The sequence below is a fragment of the Gavia stellata genome, chromosome 7, assembly GCF_030936135.1.
Source record: "Gavia stellata isolate bGavSte3 chromosome 7, bGavSte3.hap2, whole genome shotgun sequence".
NCBI classification, from domain to species: domain Eukaryota; kingdom Metazoa; phylum Chordata; class Aves; order Gaviiformes; family Gaviidae; genus Gavia; species Gavia stellata.
In genome coordinates, this window is record NC_082600.1 from 46,295,078 (window position 1) to 46,311,583 (window position 16,506).

General features: G+C 50.0%; 1 protein-coding gene across 1 annotated transcript in view; it reads right to left on the reverse strand.

Moving 5' to 3' along the window:
* The window catches only part of CD82 (CD82 molecule), a 42,029-nt gene extending 32,534 nt beyond the window's left edge, over positions 1–9,495 (reverse strand). Inside the window, exon 1 of the mRNA XM_059819497.1 lies at positions 9,461–9,495. The gene's annotated coding sequence lies outside the window, so the exon portion shown is untranslated. The remainder of the gene's footprint in view (positions 1–9,460) is intronic.
* Between the last annotated feature and the right edge of the window lie 7,011 nt (positions 9,496–16,506).

Genomic DNA, 16,506 nt, shown 5'->3' on the forward strand with positions numbered 1-16,506 from the left:
CCACCAGAGCCTGGTCTGCCCGCTGGCGAGATGAGCACTGTCACAGACGGTCCAAGGAGAAACATTTCACAACATCCCGAGTTTCACGCCACCGATACCACCTGACACTACCAGGGGGCATGAATGAAAAGAGAAAGACAGAACTATAAAAAGCTTCAGAGGGAGGGAGTCTGTCTCAAGCAGTTTTTCCTTCCAAAAAGGTAATTTAGAGAGGTCAGGGGGGCAAGAAAAGCCCTAAAGTACAAGAGTTTAGAGCATAGATATTTTGAGTCTTTCCCTTCTACTCAAAAATATCCACCTGCAACCACATTTTCCCCCTCCAAAATCAATGTGAATAATACAAATAGTTTAACATGTGTAACTGGCAGCACCTGCCCACAACAGCCAAACCCCTCACTGGTCTGATCACTGAGGATGCAGCTCTGAAGCAATTTTGTGCTTTACTCCAGAAGAGTCAGTCCCTGCAGGGGCTGCTGTAGAGTCTGAGCTGTATGGCAGCATTGTCTATCACTTTTTCCTTCCACCTTCGCAGAGCAGTCTCCTCACTCCAAGCCCTTCCTACAGGAGGAAGAAAGTGGAAAAGAAAGCTGCATTGTACAGCAGTAAAGGGCAGCACCGTAAGGAACAAGAATAACACAGCACAAGCTGTTACAGAAGCTGCAGTGAAGCCGCTTCGTCCCCAGCCTAAGCATTTTAGGAAGTGAAATGCCACAGTAAGAAATCTCAGCAGGCAGAGCTAGAAAACAAAGGGGGCCTCTAGAAAACACTTAGCCAGCTGGAAGAGATACTCAAAAGCTTTTGGTTTCCCTTCTATGAAGATGGTCCTGGAGGCTGAGGCCAACTGCGATCCACGCAGGTGTTTTGCTACCCTGCTGACTGCCACATTACCAGGCAGGTAATCCCAGCAGACTTAATTGGAGCAACTTAATTGGAGCAATGTGAGGACATTAGTCAATTATAGACCTGCCACCTGCAGTAAAGATCACCCCTCCACGAAACACCATCCAAAAAAAGAGAAAATAATCAATCCATCCTTCCAAGCACCACATGCGTAGGTTATGGACAGGGCTGCTTTAAGCCAAGAGGAACAGACATATGGGATAAGTTCCCCAGGAATTTGGCAGTTAAAATAGACAGCAAGACTTCGAAAAGCTGGGTCTGTTTTGGGAAAAGGAGGGGCCTCCTTGGAGTCTGCAGACCTATGCACAGCAGTCTGGAAAACGGGTTCAGCTGAACCCGAACCAAGGGAGGCTGGGTGGCCTTTTCTACTTTCTTGAAAGGGTCTCCTTTTCTAAATTTAGAGCACATATATTTCAGGAGACTATTTGATGGAGCAATGCTAGAAGAATGAGATGGAAAAAGAGTAGTTCAGAGGTATTTATCTTAAAAAGAAAGAACTTTTATCCAGAATAACTTACTGAATTACAAATATCAGATAAGCCTCAATGCAGAGATAAATGCTCCCATTTCAGAGGGGGGAGAAAAAAAAGCAGAGCTGTTTCATCTTTAATACGTAAATCACAACAGAGGCTAAGATTACTTTTTAATAGGGCTGCAGACAGATTTTTTTTCCATACTTGCCTCTTTCCTCCATAGCCCACTCCCCAGAGACTGTTTCTACTTCACATCAGTTCTACAATTTTTAATCAAGCCAAACTTACTAATGACATCAAATTACAGCAAGGGGTCTCATGCATGCTACCTGGGCAGGTAAGGGCTGCAATGCAAGGCTCCCTCTGCCCCCAGATAGGTGCCCACCCCTTGCCAGGGCAACAGCGTGAAACCCAGCCCAGCAAAGCCCCATTGCCTGCTCCTCCTCCGATGGGAGGCTGCCAGCAGGAAAGCCATCCACCACAGGACGCTGGGGCTCTCCGAGACCCTGGGCGCAGGAGTAACCATCAGACAGCACCGCAGTGACGCGCCCACTGACCCAGCTCAGCTCACACACCACTGCGCAGGCTGTTCCTCCTGACAGCGAACACTCTGCTGCAAGGGATGTCTCTCTTCTGGGCAAACAAGGAGCAAGTGTTTAGGTTCCCATGGGATAATGCCGGGTGCATGGCCATCTAGATGTATACACGCTGGTAGGTCTTGCTCGTAGCTGACAGCTGGACTAGGAAGAGGTTTCCCATATGCCTGAAGCTATGCAAAGCAGGAACTTACTGTTTTACTACAGGATCAAATCTAAATCACTGCCACGACAGGCTCCAAAACTGCAACAAGATGGATTGGGAACAAACGCAGAAACAACCGGGCTCCGAGACCACCATCAGGACTGCAGCATCAAATCAAAGGAGCCTTTGAGGTCTTGCACTCAGTCATTAAAGCAGCTTGCCATTCCTCAAAATAGCCCTCCCCTGAAATAGCCTCTTCTGCTGAGGTAGCAGCCAGTTTGATTTTACTTTTGACATTAAGACATTCCCACGCAATTTCAGCAATAGCTGAATCACCTCGATTTTGTTCCAGGAAGCCACGAGTCACAACACCTCCCCCAGGGAGCAGGGGCGAGAGGAAACTCCGACTTCACGTCAGGCAGGAGAGATGCCAGCGGCCGTGGGCATCACCTCCCACCCCTGGGGAGGGCGTACAATCACACCCATTTTAGCTGATGAGGTGTGATCCCCCTTGGAGGATCCGGTGGGAGGAACCTGCTGAGCCCTGTGCAGGGGAGCAGCCACCTCCTGCAGAAAGCCCCACAGCAGGGCTGGGGCTCGCTTGCAAGGCTGACCTGCCCCACAGGGCTCCACTTCCCCTCACCACCAGCCTCCAGGGACCCCCACTGTACCTGCAGCATCCCTGGGGAGGTGCAGCAGACCCCTTGGGAGCAGGAGGAGAAGGGCTGTGCCTTTACCTTGTTTCACATGGCTCACCAGGGCTTCTCCGCACAGCTGTGGTCTAGCACTGTCCTGCACAGCAACTGCTGAGCAGAAGTCTCCTCTAATTACAAGAGCTTCCTTCAGGAATAGACAGACTTACTGCGCATGGAATAACTAAAGAGCCCTCTGAGTTGTGCAGTATCTCTGCAAACCTGCATTAGAAAGGGACCTGAATGCAAAGAGCCCAGCAGCTTCTTAGACTGTTGGGAAAGTACATCCAGGCAGCTGGGTTTTGTCTGGTTGGGTTCCCCCCCAAGAAGAGACTTGAGAGATGAGCATAATTAGAACTGCTGCCTGCCTTTTAAGCCCCAGTTTCTTCAAGCATTCAGCATAGATACTGCACAATAGTTCCCATCTCTGCTTGGTCAATGCAAAATTCAAGGCAACAGCAGGGGGGAAATAGCCTTGCTAACCTGCAGCTCAGCAGTCTCCTCAATCCAAGTCCAGCACAGTATTCTGGATCCACACTTCTGTGTGAACAGGGAGCCTAGCTCCATGATCACAAGACAGAAGAGGGGGAATGAGGGGACAGGAGACAGAGTTACTGAGTAAAGCACACTGGGAAGTTGAGGACGTTCCAGCAAAGCCACTCAAGACTGACTCATCACCAGCAGCTTCAGTCCACGCTGACACACACGGCAGACACGTGACGGGCTCCACGGCAGTCAAGAGGGCACTTCGATTGCGCCACACCAACAGCATGAAACAAGCCCCAGACCCGATGCACAATTATAACTTCAGTACTAGAGATGGTGTCCTATCACCACACCAGGCAGAACAGCACCCTTTTATGCAAAGAGAAGTCTACAAATTACTTGAGTACAAGCAGAAAGGAGAAGAGCAAAGCAGTCTGCATGGTGCCTTTCAAAAGCAGGCATGTTAGCTCTGGAGACCAAAGTCCAAAAAAAACACCCACCACTTGATACTGACACCACTGAATACAGAACCTCTCTTCAATTTCTGTCCACATGTATTCCAAGTAATGATAAGTAAGCCAGTTGCAGGACCAAGGAGAAATCAGAAAAAAATCAGGGAGGACAGGAATAAGACATTCCCAGTACAGATATTTTTGCCTCTAAGACTAGAGCACCTAGAAACTGAAATGCCGTGAAAGGTACAGAAACTTCCCTGGAAAGGTCTAACTAGAGCACTGAGCCATTTTGTGGAATAGTAGATGTCCTCTAGTTAATTTAGACTTCACAGCTGATACCCAACCAAACTGCTAAGTGTCTGTCACAGGCGATATGCTAGCTCCAGGCGTTTAGGATTTTCATATTCTTACATTATGGGATTACAGCAGCAGCCCTTGCAGTCCCAGCCAAGTGCCAAGGTGTCACTTCCATGCCTGCCTTGCACCAACACAGCGCAGGCTGTGATCCCACAGCCCCCCGACACAGGAAACACCCAGGGGCAACTCACTCGAACCTGCACTAGTCCAGTACACTGGCCCAAGCTAAATCAGGGTCCTAGAGTGGGTTGCTTTTAGAACTAGACAGGCAATTTGCTGCATGAAGCCTCTCCTGTACAGGCAGGAGCTGAGGGCACTGAGCTCCTGTGTGGCCCCTCGACCCCATCCCGGCAAGGGCACAGAAACCTCACGGATCGCAGTGGCCAAAGGAAGGTGTTGGTGGAGGACATGGCAGCATCCAGTGACCATAACCCCTTCTCCAGAGCAGCTCTGGGAAACAGCCTCCTTCATTCCCAACAGGTAAAACTACTTCACAGCAAGTTGGAGCCACACTATGCAAATCCCTGTAAGGTAGCTCCTCTCCCTCCCCCTTTCCCAAACTGCCTCCAGGGCAATGGATGGGAAGCAGCAACAAAAGGGACAGAAGGCAGTCCCCAATTCCAGCTGTGGGAAGGTCAGCTCAGCTCAAGGTGCACAGCTGCAGCTCTGACAGCCCATCCCTTCCTTTGCTTGCATATGAGAGACCTCCCTCTGACTGAAGCAGAATCATTTGTGCCTACAAGAGGAACTCTCCATTATATAACTTCAAATCTCTGGGCTGCTGGATATCCTCACATATATAGCTCTTCCCAGATCAGCATTTCTCCAGTACACATGGCCATGGGATTATCGTTATACTGGAAGAGATCAGCGATCTGCTTACAGCCGGGTAGCAATTTTGCAGTAAAGGGCTTTAGCACTTTTGTGATGCACCTGTTTGCTCGAGGCTGTGCTGCCGAGAAAACAGCAGCCCGGCAGCATCCTTAGCAAATGCCACCAGTCCTTTGCCGACGTGGAAGGTTCCTGGTGGCACAGGAGCACTTGCCCTTCCCAGCTCCTGAGCCCCTTCAAGACAGACAGGTCACCTACCTCAGCAGCAAGTTGCAGAAATTAAGTACATGCAACACACTTTGATTTGACTTGCTTTTAATTGGTGTTGTCCCAGTTCTGAAGCTCCATCAAGGAGATAAAAGAACTAGAGCAGTCAGCCAGGCAGCTCACACGTGTGCCTCTTCCCACAGGAGAAAGCCTGCCTTCAGCTTCGTCTCCTTCCCCTTTCTCCCCTGTATTTACCTTGGATGTGCCCCAAACCACCTGGCTTCCCTGACCCTGCTGCACCTGAGAACACACACTTGGGTACAGCGATGAGTCCGCACCAACGGTCTCCAATCCCCATACCCATCTTGACAGGCTACTGTTTTATTCCTTTTTCTGCTGTCATCTACCAGGCAGTCCCTTTTGCAGAGCTGCCCACAGTAACGCCTCATCTTTCTTCCAGAAAATTAGCTTGCTCTGAATCTGTCAGTGCACGCAAGCAGTAATTTAAGCAATCTCCAGCATGCAGCTCCTTGTGCTTCACTTATCACCCTGTCTAGGTTCAAGTCAGCCATTAACTGCTTCAGTGTTTCCAAGCCCTGATAACTCAGAGCGCTTTCAGCAAACAGGCTCTGCCACAGCCGACCAACTGTCAAGGAACTGCTGACGCTGGCTGTGCCTCCTGTATTATTCCTTTTACCATGCCAAGAGAGAGCCTGTAATTTTCAGCCTTCTCTCCATTTTATTGCCTTTGAGAATACAGACAAGCCAGGAGGAGACAGAGGTGGTTAGTTAACCATTGTAGCTCATTGCACAGCTCCTAAAGGGGAGGTGGCTCACGCAGCCATCACTTCACGCATGTGTCGTTAATCAGTTGCCCGTGGAAAGCTCTGATCCCACATTCCTCCAACAGAAGCATCGGTGCAAGAGCACAGTTTCTTTCTTAGCCCAACAAAGCTGACAACTGCAGCGGGGGCAAGGCTACTGGGCCCAGCTCACCCTTTGCTGTACACAAGGACTCCAGATCCCAGGATGTCATGATCCACATTCTGGGACAGATGAAGGCAGGGAAGGACAAGGGGATGCACACATGGTGCTCCTATTTTAAAGAGGCAAAGTTAAGGCACTCTAGGGTGAGGACCAGAGCTCCTAGCAGTAATAAGTTCATTTTGATGCACACAAGTTTTTCCGAAGAGGAAACTGAGCAAGAAGCACCACAACTGAGGCTCTGGTCACCCCCTGTTGCACAAGCCCACTGGAAGCATTGCCACCTCCTCCGACCTTCCAAGCCACTCAACCATAGCCCGGGCCCTGCTAGACCCACGCCGCCACCTCCCACTCACCAGCAAGCCGAAACAGAAAGGAGACCTGGAAGAAAGCAGCTACCACGCCACAGGCACCATTGAAGCGGAGCAACAATTACCACTTCAGATAGCATGGGGCATAGTCCACCTCCCATTATCGCCCTGGCTTTCCCGTAACAGATCCTGAACCATCAGTGTCTGAGGTCCTTGAGGCAGCACCCTTTGCCTCTGCTGCATGCTTCCTGCTGTAACAGTGCCACCAGGCACCAAAAACCACAGCCATGGTTTGAGGTGGAAAGCACCTCAGGGCCCGTGCTTACCAGAGGTCTGCCAAACTCCTACCTGCGCCTCCAATTTAAACATCTCCTGGATGAATGCCTGCAGTCCTGGATGGTCCCCTGCTGCCTTACAGCTGTGACCCAGAGATAGAGGAGAGGGATGAAACCTTTCCTCAGCTACAGTCAGATGAGGAATTTCATATGAACACCCCACCCCAGCCCCGCACTTCACGGAGTTTGAAGCAGGGGGTGGCTTGGGGAGCAGGGGCAGGAAAGCTCCGTGGAGCTGCGGGAAGGCTTTGTTGAGCATCTCCTGCACCAGCTTATGGTTGTAGGTCATGCTACACCTGCCTGTCCCCCGACAACTAAAATAGAGACAATAACAGGAATGAAGAGAGTCCAGATGAGCTGCATCACTAAAGCCGCTAAATCCTCTTAAGGGAGGAGCTTCCGTGCAGCAGGACGGAGATTGCCTGCAGGGAGAGCTTTCTCCAGGCACTGAGCTTGCATCTTGCTCTATTTCTGTTGCACACAGGTAAGAAGCTGAGCGAATGCTGCAGGACTTCACCCAGCCACCCCTGCCCTGCAGCACAGGGATGAGGATGTCATCCCAGCGGTCCCCAGAGCCCTTGGCAAGGATAGAGAAGCCCAGGCCAAGAGAGGCTCCAACAAGTAAAACTATTTTGGAAGCAAGATCCTTCTGTGAAAGGTGTTAAACAAAAGGACATTAGGAGTGAGGAGAGGCTACTCACTTCCGTGAGCCACTTCAAATCCGCACATTAGCTTGCAGAGCAGTTGGCAAAGGTTCTTTTCACTCATGTGACCGCCCAACATGAGCAAGCACCCATGGGTTTTGGTTTGTTTTTTTTTTAAAGAAGCACAGCTGGAGATGTGGGAGCTCTTGCTCCAGCCAAAGGACCAGAGACAAGCAGGAACATTAAAAACCACCCTACTGTAGCAACTATGAAGAAGTCCTGCAATAAGGACCCTGGCAGGACTGCCACCACCCGTGCAGTGACACTGCAGAACAGGTCATTGACCGCACACGCCAGTGCCCTTCTTCCCCATTAACACTTTCTTCCCATGTAGTAAAAGCATTTTTACAGCTTGTTTGTCACATCCTTATCTTGACATATGGCAGCACACTACCGAGACTGCTCCTCTCACTAGACACCTCCCTCTAGATTTTCAGAGCTTTCTACACTTGGACCTTGTGGTCCACCAAAAGCATCCTAGCCACACACTTCTGCTCGAGGGTTCTCATGCAGCAAGCAAGCTTCACAGCAGCACACTCACACCTCAGGCTTTGAAGAGAAGGATTTTTCTCAAGCCCAAGGTGCCTGAGAAAGGGGGGAAAATAAAAAGAGTCTTCCATGGAGAGGCGTATCACTGGCAGGAGATTTCAAGACAGCAGTCTCCAGTTGTACAGCTTCATTTGCACAGAAGCACATGGGTGTTTCAAAAGCTACACATCGAGAGGCCTCACTAGCGCTGGGATGGGTTGCATCCCTGTGAACCTCTACTGCCAGCAGCACAAACATCTCCAAGAGCTGCTCTTCTCCCTAGCTGGCACTTCCAAGAGCACTGCAGCAGGACACCCTGTCCCTCCCTCGCACAGCTAGTAAAGTTTCAAGCTCTCATCTCACGCACAAAATGGAAATGCTAGAGTTGGTCCAAGACATAGGAACACTTCATCCTGAACTAGCTTTACAGATTACTGAAGCCAATATTTAGATTCCAGGATGGGTTTCCGACCCCCCCCCCCCTCTTTTTTTTGTACCCAGTGCTCCATTTTATGTTAAAGCACACACAGCAGAGCTTTAATGTTCTGGGGCAGAAACAGCATGCCTGGGTTGTAGCAAGCCCTTATCTCTGTATCAACAGACTTGTTAGCAGTCGCACTGCAAGACAATTCACAGCCAACATCTATCCAGCTGTTGACATGCAACGATTACTCTGAAGCATTCTCTTTACTGGCATCTTAAAAGGGAAGGAAAAAAAAAAAAGAGAGACACAGCAGGCTGGGCCAGTACCAGATTTCTGTAGTGGTAATGGGGGTAAGATTGCTCCAGAGGCATGTAACCTGCATCTTAGGAATCAATCAAGAGAGTCCCACTGAAGACAGCAGCATCACCCAATCTCATCCGTACGCAGCCGAGGCACGTTCAGCCTGCCAAAATCACTTTTAACCCTGAAAAATGTTACGGCAACAGCACTCCTGGCCTGCAGGACTCATTTCTGCGTGACACCAAACCCACTGCACCTGATGATGACTTGTTTAGGCCACGTACCAGCTACACAAGAGGACCCCAGCTCGCCCATGACGCGAGTTTGAATGGGCATAGGCAGAGGCACCCATATGAGCTGGGAGCAACGGGACTCGTCCCCAGAGAGGCTCCCCGCGGCCTCGCACCCACCCAGGGGCTCCCCGGGGCGCAGGAGGGCCGCCTGCCCGGCTGCCCACGGACACCCCCCCGGGAAAAGGGAATGCGCTAACCGCGGCCGGGGCTCCCGCCCCGCCAGGCCCGGGAGAAGCGCTCCCGGCCCCGCGGAAAGCCCCTGGAAAGTCCCCGCCGCTGGGATCCCGGCCGGGACCGGCCCCCCCGCACCGCCGAGACCCCCGGGCCGAGGGCAGCGGGGCCGCCGGGCGCGGCCGAAGGAGTCCCCCCCCTCGCCGCCTCCTCCTCCCGGGCCGCCCCGCTCTCGGCCCCACCGCGAGGGCGGCCGCAGCGCGCCTACCTTTACCCGGCGGGCTCGGCTCAGGCACGGCACAGCGCTCCGCTCCCTCCCTCCGCCGCCGATGTGGCCCTAGCTCGGCTCCCAGCCTCAGGGCGGAGCCGGCTGAGCCGGCCCCGGGGCGGACCGCCACCGCTCCCCGCCCAGGCCCGGCCGCCGCTGGGGAGGCTGCGAGGCGCCGGCTCCGCGCCAGGCGGCCCGGGGGTGGCCGCCCTCCTCCAGAGCGGCCCGGGACTACCACAGGGTACCCCACTCACCGCCCTGCTTCGGGGCCGGCCTCTCGCCCGGCCGCCGCGTCCTGCTGCACTTACGCCTCCCGCCAGATAACACATTTTCCCCGCCCTGTCCAGCCCCTCTCACCTGTTAGGCCTTGGCCTCACCTCTTTGTTAGGCCTTGGCCTCACCTGTTAGGCCTTGGCCTCACCTCTTTGTTAGGCCCTGGCCTCACCTGTTAGGCCTTGGCCTCACCTCTTTGTTAGGCCTTGGCCTCACCTGTTAGGCCTTGGCCTCACCTCTTTGTTAGGCCCTGGCCTCACCTGTTAGGCCTTGGCCTCACCTCTTTGTTAGGCCTTGGCCTCACCTGTTAGGCCTTGGCCTCACCTCTTTGTTAGGCCTTGGCCTCACCTCTTTGTTAGGCCTTGGCCTCACCTGTTAGGCCCTGGCCGCTGCCTCATCCTCTCCAGCTGCGGTCAGTTCACCTTGCTCCACTTGCCCAGGTAGCCCCGTTACTGCTCCAGGGTCATTTGCCCTGACTTGCCGCGTTTGCTGTGTCACCCACCTCATGTAAGACCCTGTGGCCTATCAAGTAGGTGTGTACGCACCTTAATATTCAAGGCCACGCACAGCGTATCTGTTCTCGTGCGCGGTGAAAGCAAGCCTGATGACCCACTCAAAGATTTTTTCCAGCCGCGGCATTGTTCCCCGTCCAAACCCCGTCAAGCTCTTGTTTGCCCCAGCAGCGTGAGGGTGGTGAGGTGCTAGCATGCTGTGGCTGCTGTTTACTCTGCTGACCGGTGTCTTTGCATTGTTTCCCTGGGATTCCCCGTTTTGTGCGGTGTATCCGCTTTGCGCAGCAGGCAGCGAGCTCACGGCGCCAGCTCTTTGTTCTTGGTGTGTGGTGTAACTAGCCCGATGGGATCCTGCCTCTTCTCTCCTGGCAGAACAGATATATAAATAACAGCGATACAGCAATACAATAGTAATAATAATGTGATCCTCTTTAAATCCCCATTTCAACAATACTAAAACCAAGTCAGCCAAGCCAATCCTAAAATGAGGGAATGTCAGGAGGTCCCTCACCCTTCGGAGGAGCGGCAGTCCTCGCGTTCATGGTTTCCACTGTCCTGGCAGGAGGAGGAACATCAAGCTCACGCAGCTCAAGGTCCCAGTCCTCATTCCTGGGGGCAGCGAAAACCAGTTTGGCCTTTGTACTGAGGCAGGTGTGCAGTGGCCACCTTACTCTGTCCTTACAAGATGCCTCTCAACCATCTTTCTGCGCCTGCAGGGTGATTCCTCACTATGCCACCGGGCTTTAAAGAAAAGATTTTTTTTAAAGGTCCTTTTCTATGCTGTGTTTTATTTGTTGCACTTGGTTTTAATTCTTGAATTCAGAGCCCCATCCAGTCCAAACCTTTCCCTGCAGCTCCCATTCTCTTCCTCTGGTACCGGGATTACACACATCCTTCTCCCCTTCTGCAGCAGTAGTGCTCAGCAGCCTTCCCGCGAGCCTGTATGTTATCCTGCAGACATCTTACACTGGTGGCAGGATGAGCGTGTGGTCATGTAATGGGCGAACGCAGGCCACGTAACAAGTCCTCCTTTATGCATCTTGGATAGCGTGAGACAGGAGGGGCTGTGGGATGGGGCTGCACCTGGAGAGTAGGTGCCGCTTGCCAGGTGCCACACGCATTGCATGCAAGACCCTGGGCTGTGCCCTCCTCCGTGCCACCGGCAGATAACTGCAGGCTCATTTGCTGCAGCTGGTGTGTGGGCTTGGCCAGGGAGAAGTGGTTGAAATGCAGGTGCTGAAGCAGAACAGGGAGGATAAGGTGGAAGTGAAATGACTCGCTCTGTACAGGGGATTTCGTAGGTCTGGTCTCGTCACCCCTATTTCTGCAGCTGTCCACAGCGATACCAGGCTATCCATGGCCTGCAAACCATCTAATAAACCTAACTTTTCTCAGGCTTCTCTCTCTTACTGAAAGAGTTGTAAGGTCAGTTGCTAGTGTCTAAGATGAGGACAAATTTTGCATCAGAATTATTTGGGGCAGTATCTGAAAACTCATTTACAACCAGTTTTGGGGACTACGTGTCTCTCTGGAAATTGGTAGCATGCCAGCATCTCTTTTCAAGCAGAATTAACCTTCAGTAAAAACACTCCTACTTTCAAACAGAATATTGAGAGTAATTTTTCTTTCCCCTTTCTCTCTCTGTAATAGGCTTTGTCTTTAACTTAAACATCTGGTCAGGCTTATGCCCGTACTCTGTAAGCCAGACTGCTTACCTATCAAGATGCAAGGCTCTGTGGGGCAGGTGAAATAGTGTCTGCCTGTTCTTATATTCAGTCTTCCTCATCTGTGCACTGACAGAGTATCCAAGCCTCAGGTACTGAGCATGTAGCTTGTTTCTGATTCTTACAAAAAGTGTCCTACTTTGAGGAAGGAAGCCTGGGCTCAAAATATTCCCCCTGAGGATTAGTTTCTTAAAGAAAATGGGTTTAAAATAAGAGGTGATTACAAGGTGTAGTGCAAATGGATTGTGTGTGTGTGTCAGCAGCTCTGGTGCCTGAATGAATTTGTGTCAATGGCTTTAAGAATGGGATAGATGTTAGCAAGGGCGGTGTGGAGGTATATATGCCTCAGTGACTGCATGTATAACTGGTTATGCTTCAGTGCCACTGAGATGTGAATCAGTGAGCCTGTAGAAAAGCATTAAGTCTATACCACTACATTTGCTGAGAACAGGGGATAGGTTTTTAAAAGAGAGCTTGCAAAGAGCCTGAGTTTTATTAGAAAGTCTGAAGTGAATCATGCTCTTCTGAGGGCTTGCAACAGGGACTTGGCAACAGAGGAGAAACAGATCTGCAGAGATGTTGCAGCTGAGCTGTGCACAGATGGAAAACTAAAAGCCCAAGTATAAACAGCATCTTTTACAACGTACACAGCAGGCTAGTGATTAGACAAAAGTGCTTGTAAGAAAACATGCGGGCTGGAGAAACCCACCATTATGTGGCGTGTAAGGCCAAAGACCCAATGCCATTTCAAAGGCAGCCAGGCACCAGCCAATAGGTCATTCAGCCAAGCAATCTGTTTTTGCCTTGGGCCATCTTCACTTCAAACACAACAACCATTCCCTGTCAGATGAATACTTTCTTTTTAGAAGGAATTAATCTCTTTACCCAATCAAGTCATGGCCTATTCTGTGGATAAACACGAGAAGTCTGCACACGAGTCCAAGCCCCTGGGATGCAGCCTCGTACAGGTCCTGATTCATTTGTACGCAAGGTCTGTCTCCTTCAGGCACAGGGGAATACTAATGCCCTGCACAGAGCTGGCTGTGCTGCGCCTTTACAGCCCTTTGCAGCCTTGCTCTGGGTTGCAAGAAGCTGCACGGTCCCACTGCTTTGCAGTGAAAAACACAGGCACTGACTGTGTGGGTGTCTACTAATGACGGGTGGCTGCTCATGATGCTACAGCCCCCTCATTCTCTGTTGGTAAAACCATGCCTAGCTGGGTAGGAGCCATCCTGCAACAGTGGGATGCAAGCAAGCAAGTTCCCACCATTTTACGCACAGGCAGCGCTTCGCGGCTCTCTGTGAAGCAGGGATGGAAGGTCTCAGGGTTGTTCTGCAGCAAGCTGCAGAGTGGAAGGGACCAAACTGCTTTTCTACAGTCTCAGAGGATCTCTAAGAAGAGGTCTGAGGTTCAGCTGGCACTGGTTGCTGCCCCATGTTACATATATCAGAAGCAGGAAATTAGTCCTTGGCATTAGGGAGAACAGAGAAAGACACATGTGGATTTTTAATGTTTGCATATTTCTTTCCCTTAAAAAGTCTTTGAATTGGCCACACATTATGTGACTCTTTAGAGGGGAAGGATTTCTGTGCCGACAGGGCCAAAACATTGAGGGCTTCAGGTGGTACAGTGATGAGTGCTGTAATTATCAATATAAACTGCCTAAATTTGAAAAAAATGTTTTTTCAAAATTGCTTTTCGGTAACACTTCGATAAAGAGGAAAGACTTGAAAAATAGAGCGAAGAACTGCTATATTTGTTCTGTTTAAATGCCAAGTTTAAAAAAACCCTCATGATCAAACAACTTACAGTTCACGGTTAGTGTCTGTTTAATAACACAGTATAAAATAGATAGAATGCAAAGCACGATTTAAAATTACAGGTTTTGTCAAGTCTAATTTGACAGAAGTGCTTTCATGGCACTGTAAGTGGATTCCTCTTTTATTTGCCAAACGCTGTGATTTACTAGCAGATTAATCATGTAAAAAGCATAATGGTTAGAGTGAACAGCAGTAAAAGTGCAGTGGTTGCTGGGGCTTGTGGGGCGAGGGGACACTATCTTAACTTACATTAGGGAAAAAATGTTTATCAAAAGGTATGTTTTTAAAGTAGTTTGGTTTTATTCAGGACCAATTATTTTTACTAATTCTGAAACTTACGCCTTCGAAGTGAACAAGTCAGCTTTAGTGAACTGAATTAATTTTCCTGATGGCCAGTGGCCCTCCCCTGGTTAAAGTGAGAAATGCAGGCAATTGAAATTTTCCAGCAGAAGTTAGACTTGGACAAGCCAAAGGCAACCTGTTGTGCCAGAGACACCATGTAACTGGGAAGCAGATTCCTCTGTAGGTTGGTTATTTTGGACCCTGGTAGAGGTCCCTCACAGATGACTATTACAGAGGTGACTGCACTCCCAAAGCCATTTTTTTGCAAGAGAAGGTTGCTCCCCCCTCAATGGGCACCAGAAAATGCAGCACACAGGGATGTGTCTTCCTAGGCACTAACTTTGGGACTTCGGAACTCTAAGCTTTTGTGATCCATCGAGCATTATCAAGTATGGGAGCATGTGCTCCCATGAGTTGGATGTCTATCTGACCTTTGGGATGGGAAATTTTCTGGAACAAATCAATATTTACCATCCTGTGCTTTCCAGAATTTCTCCCTTTTTTTAAATCCTCATAGAAACAAATCTCAAAAGGTCTTCCACAGAGTATGAGCAGGTCACAGACATCTCTGGATTTAGAAGAGACCATGACTGTTGCCATGGGCTTCCTCATTTGAGGCAGGTAAGACAGAAGATGCCAGATGAGTTTCAAAAAAGCATCCCAGTCACTAAGGAGCTCTTGCTTGTGCTGCTGAGCTCTGTTCAGTACCTGGGCATGCCTGGACTAACAACATCCATAGTGTGACTTTGTGGAACTTGGTGGAGCTAGCATTTAACCCAATTGTACAATCCTCTGCGCCTTTTGCAGTCATCTTTGGTAACCAGAAACTAATTCCAAAGAGGTAGCATTCAGGCTCAGTCCTTTTAAACACGTGTATGATATGGATGAACACCTGAAGAACTTGACCCTACTCCTGATGTTTCCATACTAGACACCAAAATCTTTCTTCTTCCTCTTACACAGAAGCATTCTGCTTCTTCCAGTGTGCTCTGTCTCCTTGGAGATACAAGGTGTCTTGTTTGTGCCTTTTGCAGGAGAGACTTTACCTTCAATCACAACCTCCTGTTCAGAAGGCAACAAGAATATCCACCGTTCCTCCAGGAACCAAGCAGGGTCTTGTTTCTAAAGGCAGCCTGTGGGAGCACAAATAAGTTCCACTTACAACCTTGTTTTGATCTAGTACTTACAGATTGAAGTGATATTCTGGATTTTATGTCCAGCTTTGCACTGGGAGGCATTATGAAATGCCAAAGCACCATGAGATCCCTCCCCTCCCACAAGATTTGAGCTGTTTTGCATAGTAATTTTCCATAACAGTGTTTCTGAGATTAGGCTGCCTGGATGAATGTGTGCATTTTTCTGCCTAGTAGGAAGAAGGAGCCAGAGTGCTGATAATAAGACTACTTTCCTTCTAAGTTCATAACCTGAATGCAAAGTTGCATGGATCTGCCCTTGTCTTTCACAAAGGAAGAACAGAATTGGCACCAGAGAAATACAGGCACATCTGGGCAGATCTCATATGTGATTCACTCCTGGCACCCATGTTGACCTGGACCAGCTCTGTCTGCGATACAAGGCTGAATAAGTGTGTTTAAACACTCAGCTGTTCCTCGACAGTTCTTTTAACTGTCTGTTACCTTGGATTGAGAGGAATGATCATTACGCAGCAATGGGGAAAGCTTCCCTGTTGATCTGCATTGGGGGTGTGCCGGGACAGATGCTGTTGCTTAGGCAGTATTAATTCCACGCCCCACAGCCCCAGAGACTGGTGAGAAGTCATCCCTTTCAGTCCAGTTAACGTAAACGCTTTAGGAAACCCAAGGAAGGAGAACCCAGTTCAAGGTCTGCCAAAGTAAATGAAAGCACTCAGGAGCTGGCACTGGCAGGCTGGATATTTTCTCAGGGAAATGTGTGCAACACTGGCACGATTTACCTGAAGGAGCAAGGCGAGTGGAACAAACAATCCTATGACACTAATACTTCTTACATAAGCTCAGATCCACAAAAGTATTTAGCGACTTAATTCCCTTCAATTTCATTTACGAAGGCATTCAAGTGCCTCCTTGCTATGTAGAGCCGATTTTAAATCTTGCATTGAAAGAAGTCTCTTTTCCACCTTTGCCTCCCTGCTCTGTCTCACCCAGATGCATGTTTCAATGCCCACATGGGCAGTGAGGTGCCCAAATGGGCCCCTGCATCCCTTATTTATGCACGGAAAGCTGCAGTGAACCGCACATAGGGATTAAATCCTTGAGGTCCGCTGATGACTTGCAACTGGTCATGTGCCTTTCTCCCACTTGGTGTCTCTCTTTAGTCTCAAATCTGGGGCTGGAGCCCCAGCAGTGCTCTCTTGGGGATGATTATTTGTTATTTG